Here is an 8,914-nt window from a genome sequence, read left to right as displayed (position 1 = left end):
ATATGACCTGAAAACCAAAAAGAAAATTGGAAACAGTTTGTAAGTCGACTTATAAGTGGACTTGGTATAAGTCGACTTATAAGTCGGCTTATCAGGAAAAATTTGTGTGTGCATGTCTTTGTTGTTTTGGATGTAACATTCACATCCAAACTCAAAAAGAGGTGATTTAAGATGTGTTGGAAAGCTGTTAAAGAGACCTACAATTTTTATGTTTTGCATTTTATTAGATTCGAACTATATCTATATATAAAATATAAATACTCTTAATTAATCATTTTTCCAGATTCAATCTCATGCATGTCGTGCATGATTTCACTCCTATATTCATATATATATATATATATATATATATATATATATATTAGATTGATCTCAAATCAATTCCTAGCATACTCAAATATCAAAATATATTATTTATCACCATATAATATATATTATTATTATTTTTTACATAATATTCAATTTTTACAGGGTTTTACATGATCTCAAATTAATTCCTAACATACTCAAATATCAAAATATGTTACTTATCATTGCATAACATATTTATTATTATTTATCATATAATATTTAAATTCACGGGGTTTTACACTCATCCACCTATTGTTCATCATAAGCATGTGTTAGGATATGTGAAGTCTAACTATCAGACTTGCCCTATACTTCAGATCGAAGAAGAAACAGGAGAAACAAGATCCACGACGACAAAGTTCAAGCAAAACGACGAAGAACGCACTTTTACTAGATCATGGTCGACCGTGCATGGCGCGACGGTCGACCGTAAACATGCATAGGCAGGTGCATTTGGCAAGGAGCTCGTTGCGGTTGACCGCGCATGGCGCGACGGTCGACTGCCAAAAATCCCAAGAGCAACCCAGATTTTAGTCTTCATCACGGTCGATCGCGAGTGGGACGGTGGTCGACCGCAAAAAGTCCAGAGACTTTTCATCAGTAGCAAGCTTCGTCACGGTCGACTGCGAGTGGTGCGGAGGTTGACCGTCAAAAGTCCAGAGACTTTTCTGGATTTTGAGCAGCTACGCTGTCGACCGCACGTGGCGTGACGGTCGACCGCGAGTCGGGTCTTGGCCCGGTTTAGTTTTTGATATGTTTCCTATTCATATTTGTAATACTCTTATATCTTTAAAAGGGTTGATTAGGGCATGATGTAAGAGAGACGAAAATAGTGTAATTTTCTTCTGCGGCTGTCGTGGACGTAGTTTCTCACATTGAGAAGCAAACCACGTAAATTTTGTGTGTTTGTGATTGTGATTTTCTCTCTCTCCCCCCAAATCTTTATTTCCAAATTGCATCAAGGGGGTTGTTCATCCCCAACAAGTGGTATCACAGCTACCAGGTTCGGCGCGTGTAATTTGAGGTCAGAGACATAGGATCTGAGAAGGAAACATCCAAGATTAAGATGATGGAACAAACTTCAGGTTATGGAATATACAGATGGAAGATTACCTCTATCAGAAGGATCTATACCTACCATTGGGAGAAGCCGGTGGATATGAAGGATGCGGAGTGGAAGCTATTGGATCAAAAGTCCCTTGGAGCGATCAGGTTGACCTTGTCGAAATCATTCGCGTTCAACATCAAGAATCATAATACGATGGCGGATCTCATGGCGGTATTGTCCAGTATGTATGAGCAGCCCTCTGTGGCGAATAAGGTACATCTCACTAAAAAGTTGTTTAATTTGAGGATGTCCGAGAGCCAGAAATTCAAGGAACACCTGAACGAGTTCATGAGATCACAGATCAATTAAACTCGGTCAATATTCAATTTGATGATAAAATCCAAGCCCTCTTGCTACTTGGTCAATTACCCGACAGTTGGAAGGGTACCGTTATTTCAATAGCGGATCATGTGGTAAATCAAAACTGAAGTTTTCAGAGGTGGTGGACATGATTATGACTGAGGAGATTAGAATCCAAGAGGAAGGAATTTCTAATTCAGGGTCGGCGTTGAATTTTGAAAGCAGAGGTAGAAACAGAAACAGAAATAGAGAGAATAGCCGAGGAAGACCTAACTCGAGGAATGGAAGGTCAAAGTCCAGAAATCGCAAGAACAAGAAGGAGATTGACTACTGGAATTGTGGCAAGTTTGGCCACTATGAGAATCAGATAATGCCCTAATCTGCTTGTTGGAGAGCAATACTGAGTTGTGGGTGATGGATTCAGGAGCTTCGTTTCATGCTACCTCAAATAGAGATTTATTTGAGAACTATGTTTCAGGAAACCTAGGAAAAGTCTATCTTGGTGATGATCAGCCCTGTGATATTGTTGGCAAAGGAGTTGTGCAGATCAAACTCGAAGGGTCTACATGGAAGCTGAGTGATGTGAGACATGTTCCTAGTTTGAGGAAGAATCTAATTTCCATAGGACAATTGGCGAAAGAGGGATATGTATCAACCTTTGCATGTGATACGTGGAAGGTTACAAAGGGATCCATGGTTGTTGCCCGTGGTACGAAGACTGGGTCCCTCTGCATGATGATAAATGTACGTGGTTTCATTGAAGTGGCTGAAAGTAAGGAAGACCCAAATTTGTGGCACCAGAGGCTTGGTCACATGAGTAGCAAAGGCCTAAAGGTTATGCAGTCAAATGGGAAGTTACCCGGTTTGAGATCGGCTGACATTGACATATGTGAAAGTTGTATTCTTGGAAAACAAAAGAGAATAAGATTCAAAAGGGTTGGCAGAACTCCTAAAGAAGAGAAGTTTGAGCTAGTTCACACAGATGTGTGGGGTCCAGCATCGGTACAATCCACTGGTGGAAGGTTATATTTTGTTGTGGGGTCCAGCATCGGTACAATCCACTGGTGGAAGGTTATATTTTGTGACCTTCATAGATGATCACTCGAGGAAGACTTGGGTCTATTTCATGAAACACAAATCAGAAGTGTTTGAAGTTTTCAAGAGGTTGAAGGCTATGGTAGAGAATGAATCTGGATTGAAGATAAAGAAGCTTCATTCAGACAATGGAGGCGAGTATGAAGATTCAGAGTTCAAGAGATTCTGTTATGACATTAGCATCAGATTGGAGAGGATAGTGCCAGGTACACCACAACAGAATGGCATAGCAGAACGGATGAATAGAATGTTGCCTTAGAGAGGCAGAAGCATGCATTTACAAGCAGGACTTCCAAAGCAATTCTGGGTAGAAGCAGTTAACATAGCTACCTACTTAATCAACCGGGGACCATCAGTGCCTTTAGAGCACAAATTACCTGAAGAAGTATGTAGTGGAAAGCAGGTAAATCTTTCTCACCTAAGAGTATTTGGATGTGTTTCATATATTCATCTGAGTGATCATGCAAGAAACAAGCTTGATCCTAAATCATTGAAATGTTTCTTTATTGGCTATGGCGGTGATGAGTTTGGCTATAAGTTTTAGGATGAGCAGAACAAGAAAATCATCAGAAGCAGGGATGTGGTCTTTAATAAAATAGTCCTCTACAAAGATCGTGATGTCGTTCAATCCACTAGTTCGGTGCAGTGTGAGCCCACATACTTTGAGTCAGATGATGCCTCAGATGGAGGCAATCCTGAAGCCATTTTTGATGAAGAAGAAGTAGAAGAAGAGTTGATGGATGAGACTACCTCAAAGGGGGGAAATGAAGATGGAGAGCATGTTTCGCCCATTAGAGAGTTGAGGCGGTCAGCAAGAGTCCCCAAGCCTAATCCAAAGTATCCATCACTACAACCCAGAGCTCATCTGAACTACCTGCTACTGAGTGACGGTGGAGAGCCAGAAAATTATGATGAGGCACTTTGAGTGGATGATGCGAGCAAGTAGGAGCTTGCTATAAAAGATGAAATAAAATCCTTGAACACCAACAAGATAGGGGAACTTGTGAAGCTACCAGCGGGGAAGAAGGCCTTGAGCAACAAATAGGTGTATAGAATTAAGGAGGAACATAATGATTCCAAGAGATACAAGGCTAGATTGGTGGTGAAAGGATTTCAGCATAGAGAATGAGTTGACTACACAGAGATATTCTCTCATGTAGTCAAACTGATTACCATCAGAACAGTCCTGAGTATTGTTATAGCTAAAGATCTACATCTCGAGCAGCTAGATGTAAAGACAGTTTTTCTCTATGGTGACCTAAAGGAAGAGATATATATACATCAGCCAGAAGGTTTCACTCAAAAGGGCAAAGAGAAGATGGTATGCAGATTGAAGAAGAGCTTGTATGGCCTGAAACAAGCTCTAAGGCAATGGTACAAAAAGTTCGATGGATTCATGCACAGGAACGGGTACTCCAGGTGTAATGCTGATCATTGTTGCTTCGTCAAGGAGTTTGACTATAGTTATATAATCCTACTTTTATATGTCGATGACATGCTAGTAGCCGGTTCAAACATGAGAGAGATCAAGAAGCCGAAGAAGCAGTTGTCGAGTGAGTTCGACATGAAGGATTTAGACGCAGCGAAGCAAATATTAGGGATGAAGATCAGTAGAGACAAGCTCTTGGGCACACTGCGACTATCTTAGGCCGAGTACATTAGGTGGGTGCTTGAGAGATTTGAGATGAGTGGTGCTAAGGCTGTTAGCACACCGTTAGCTAGTCATTTCAAATTGACTAAGGAGCAGTGCCCTGAGACTGATGAAGAGAAAGACTACATGGCTAAGGTTCCATATGCTTCAGTCATTGGAAGCCTCATGTATGTCATGGTATGCACGAGACCTGACATTGCCCATGCAGTGGGAGCTGTAAGCAGATTCATGTCAGATCTAGGAGAGCAGCACTGGGAAGCAGTAAAGTGTATTCTGAGATACTTACGAGGTACAATAGAAGAATGTTTATGCTTTAAGAGAGGCAAGTTAGTTCTGCAGAGTTTTGTTGATGCAGACTATGCTGGTGAGATAGACGTGTTCACTTTGGGCTCTACAGCTATTAGTTGGGTTTCTTAGTTGCAGAAGATCGTTGCTTTATCAACGATAGAGGCTGAATATGTTGTTGTGATAGAGGCAAGCAAAGAGATGATATTATTGCAGGGTTTCTTGAAGGAGTTGGGATAGAAAAGTGAGAAGAGTGTCTTACACTGTGATAGCCAGAGTGTAATTCATTTGGCGAAGAACCCAACTTTTCATGTAAGAACCAAACACATACAGGTCCGTTATCACTTCATAAGATCAGCATTGGACGAGGACATGTTCGAACTTGTGAAGATTCAAGGAAGCAAGAACCCAGTTGATATGCTTACTAAGGTTGTCACTACGGACAAACTGAAGTTGTGTTCAACTTCAGTTGGCCTCAGTACTTGATGATATAGAGGCCATCGCCATAGAGAGAGGTGATAAAGATTGATATTTAGTCTCCAAGTGGGAGATTGTTAGGATATGTGAAGCCTAACTATCAGACTTGCCCTATACTTCAGATCGAAGAAGAAACAGGAGAAACAGGATCGACAATAACAAAGTTCAAGCAAAACGACAAAGAACACAATTTTACTGGATCACAGGCGGAGTTCGACCGCCAAAAATCCCGAGAGTAACCCAGATTTTAGTCTTCGTCACGATCGACCACGAGTGGCGCGACGGTCGACCGCCAAAAGTCCAGAGACTTTTCATCAGCAGCAGGCTTCATCGTGGTCACCGTGAGTGGTGCAGCGATCGACCGCCAAAAGTCCAGAGACTTTTCTGGATTTCGAGCAGCTGCGTGGTCGACCACGAGTGGCGTGGCGGTCGACCGCGCATGGCGTCTTAGCCTAGTTCAGTTTTTGATCTGTTTCCTATTCCTGTTTGTAATACCCTGATATCTATAAAAGGGTTGATTAGGGCATGATGTAAGAGAGATGAAAATAGTGAAATTTTCTCCTGCGGTGGCTGTGGACGTAGTTTCTCACATTGAGAAGCCAACCACGTAAATCTTGTGTGTTTGTGATTGTGATTTTCTCTCTCTCTCTCTCTCTCTCTTTCTCTCTCTCTCTCTCTCTCTCTCTCTCTCTCTCTTATGCAAATCTCTATTTTCAAATCGCATCAGGGGGGGTTGTGCATCCCCAACAGCATGCTTATGTGTATAGGTGTGATTATTATGGTAGATTTGGTCATTTGACCAAATGTTATTTTGATTTGAAAAGAGTTTCACATTTGAAAATCGGATTTAAAAGACCATCTTTGTTTGTAAATATTTCTTGTGCATAAGTTATTGGTTAACAAAATTAAATGGGCTTCTTTCATTGCACTTATGACAATCAGAAAGGTCATTTGCATAATTTTTGCTTTGACCGTGTTCGTACACAAAATACGTCCAAAAAGAATCATAACCCTAGGGCATTAAGCTTAAATAATAGGGAACATGTTTCTAAATCCTTAGGCACCAAAAATATTTGGGTGTCAAAATCTTTTTGATTTTTTATTTTAGTGTTTTTATCTTTATTATTTTGAAAAAAATGATTTTGAAAATTTTGAAATTAAAAACAATCTTTTAAAGTTAATATTTTGTTTTTCATTATACATTACAAATTTTTATTAGCTTTGTTTTTTATGAGAGGTTTATGTTTGATCAACCCCTCGGATTTATTGGGTATTTATTATCATATCATGTTTACCGGGTGCTAAAAGGTTTGTATGTGTTGAAATAAGCTCGAAGAGCTTGACATGGTTGCCTCTCTTGCTTTCTTGTCGGATATGACAAAAATTGATCTTGTTTTGTTTCATCCTAAGTATATTAACTTTCTTTATTTTTTGATTGAAACATATAAAAATGTTTGACATTACTATTTGCTTAATTGCTTACTCCTCAAAAAGGGTAATTTGTAGAACAAGCATGTTTTAATGTTATTAAGGTTTAGATCATGATTCATATTTTCTTTTGATAATGATTTGTAATTACATATGTGATTTTATTTGATTGGTTTGTTTTTTATTTGGACTTTCATGATTGTCATGATTTGTTTCATTTAAAAACATTTTTCATGATTCTCATGTTTTTCATTGTTTTGATTTTATTAAATCTATATATGTTTGTGTATTAAGACACCATTCTAATAAAGATATATAGATATATGTGTTCTCAATCTATCATGTATGTTTTGAGAATTTATAAATTTTTGGATTCATTGATAAATAATTTGATTATTGATTTTTTGTTTTTCGATTCTTATTTTTGGAATTTCTTCTTATTTTTAATATATACATCTTATTGATATATATTTATGTTTTAGACCCTTGTGACACTTTGTCTTAAGGATACATATATATGTGTTCGCTTGGTCTTTTTCTATGTGGGTTGTGTTTAGCATATTCTATATCTATGCTTGCTCACATATATTTGCCTAACTCATTATTGCATATATCCTATATGGCATTTTGATAGGGGAGTATTCCCTATATTTATTTTATACTCACCGTGCTTATTGATAGGGGAGCTTTTGCTCTCTATTCTGTTTTCCCCATTTTGATGTTGACAAAGAGGGAGAAACATGTATATTGTGAGTATATCCTTCATAGTACTTTCTATTATTTTTATGCATGAGGAATATAAATTATATATTCATTTAATATCATGCATATCTCTTTGTGTAGATTGTTTGTCATCATCAAAAAGGGGATATTGTTAGTACCTTTGTTTTGATGATGACTTACAAATAATCCCTTACATTGTTTGTCTACTGATTTTGTTTTCTTGTTAGATATTCTAGACAAACATCAAAGTCAGAGGTTGGTTAGATTGAGCTTCAATGATCATATCAAATGAAGGTTGGAAGAATAGTGGAGTGAAGCAATACATTTAAAGTGAATATCCAAGATCAATCTTCATCCCCAACGTTCACCAAGATCGAGTGTCACGAAGATCATTGCTTGGTATATTTAGTTTTTAGGAGTTTATACTTTGTGTTTTAATACTTAGAGCTCAATCTTATACACACGTACACGTTTTGGTTTTATAGTTTTCATGTTTGAATATGAAACAAATTTACTTATATATATATATATATATTATATATATATATATATTTATCATTTTTGGTTTTGGTAAACAATGTGTTTAGCCACATAAACATGAAAACTCAATACACGTTATTTATTTTCATGTTTATATGTGCTTAAGGTAATTTCATTAATCAACAAGTTTAAAATTAATGAAACCATGTTTATTTACAAAAATATGTGTTTATAGATTAAAAACTAAATTATACCATTTTATATATTTTTTTTCTAAGTCCATTAATCAATTCAAAATGAATATGCAAGTTTGTTTGTCAAAAACATGTGTTATTAAGTTTTTATATTTTTGGACTATTTTGCAAAATAAAAAGTTTTCACAATTGGGAGATGCGATTTGAAAAAAAAAATTGTAACACGTTCATTTTCATGTTTATAATTATTTTCCAAAGTTTTATATCTTTTGGAATTTATTTGCTATTTTTAAGGTACTTCAAAACTCAAATTTTAAACATGAACAGTGCATGTGCATGTTTATAAGTCGACTTATCTACTGTAGCAAGTCGACTTATGAACTGCTCTGGAAAATACAAAATCTTTCTGCTAAGTGGACTCATGTATCCTATATATTGACTTGCTATAAGTCGACTTGTAATCTCTTTTAAGTCGACTTATGAATTGTTTTCATGTTTGCTGTTTTTGTCTACTGAGTCGACTTACAATTAAAACAAGCCTACTCATAAGACATAATTCAACTTATAACTCGACTTATGAACTAGCCGTTGCACAGTAATGGCTAGTTTCCTATTTTTTTTATTATTTTAATGTTTTAGGGTATTTTTGGGGATTTCTTGAGCTGATTTCTTTAACCTTATAAATACCCCTTTGCCACAACTATTTTCACCAACCAAGAGAGTTTTTAAATAAGTTTAAAGGGTGTTTAAAGTTTGTTTAAGTGTGTTTTATAAAAGTTTATGTAAAGAGGTTTTCACTAGAGGAAGAAGAGATCATCATTT

This window comes from Asparagus officinalis, chromosome 9, assembly GCF_001876935.1.
Source record: "Asparagus officinalis chromosome 9, Aspof.V1, whole genome shotgun sequence".
Classification (NCBI taxonomy): domain Eukaryota; kingdom Viridiplantae; phylum Streptophyta; class Magnoliopsida; order Asparagales; family Asparagaceae; genus Asparagus; species Asparagus officinalis.
The sequence above is the reverse complement of the archived record's forward strand: the minus strand, read 5'-3'. Positions refer to the sequence as shown.